Raw genomic sequence first — 802 nt, 5'->3', positions numbered from 1 at the left:
TCCTTTAAGCCCCCCCCCCCCACCACACACACACACACACACACACACACACAAGACTTGTAACCAGGGGAGCAATGGGCAGTGACAGCTCGTCCAGGGCTAACCCCAGGACCTGTCTCCAAGGCCCTATTTTCTCTAACTTCTCAGTGATCCAAAGCATCCCAGTCTAGGCTCTCCTGTTACTTCTTCTGTCTATACTAATGAAAGGGTAATATGCTAATTTGAATGGGAAACCTTCCTGGAGACCTTTGGACGTTCTTCTTTACTTCTTCTGTGCACCTTCCTTATTTCACTGTCCTAAGTATATTTTTGCTGCAGCCAGTAAATCTTACTTACTTTGCTACACTCTGTCTCTAGATTGAAATGTTTCCTTCAAGAAGACAAGAACTAAAGTCTCAATGCTGGTAACATATTGATATCTCACCAACCAATACATGGCTAAGAAATCTTATCTAATAAAAGAGAAACATGCAAATTGACCATACCTCTGCTACACTCACAAGCCACGCCCACAAGCAACGCCCAAAAGCAATGCCCACCAGCTAATCAGGAGTGAAGTATGCAAATAAACCCAACCAAGATGGCAGTGGCCACAGAGCTAGAGCAAACAGGAGGCTTAGGTTGCCTCTGGCGATGGAAGAAGCCAAGCTTCCCGCCTGCCCTGGCCGGCTGTGGGCTACGCTCAAGTCTACAAAGTTTCAATTATAGAAGATAAATAAATCCCAGATACCTGCTTCCAGCCGCTGTGACCTCCACTCAAGGAGGGTCTGGGAGCCTGGGTTTCCCGAGGCCATGGCCAGCT

The sequence above is a fragment of the Myotis davidii genome, unplaced genomic scaffold (genome assembly GCF_000327345.1).
Source record: "Myotis davidii unplaced genomic scaffold, ASM32734v1 scaffold657, whole genome shotgun sequence".
Classification (NCBI taxonomy): Eukaryota; Metazoa; Chordata; class Mammalia; order Chiroptera; family Vespertilionidae; genus Myotis; species Myotis davidii.
The sequence above is the reverse complement of the archived record's forward strand: the minus strand, read 5'-3'. Positions refer to the sequence as shown.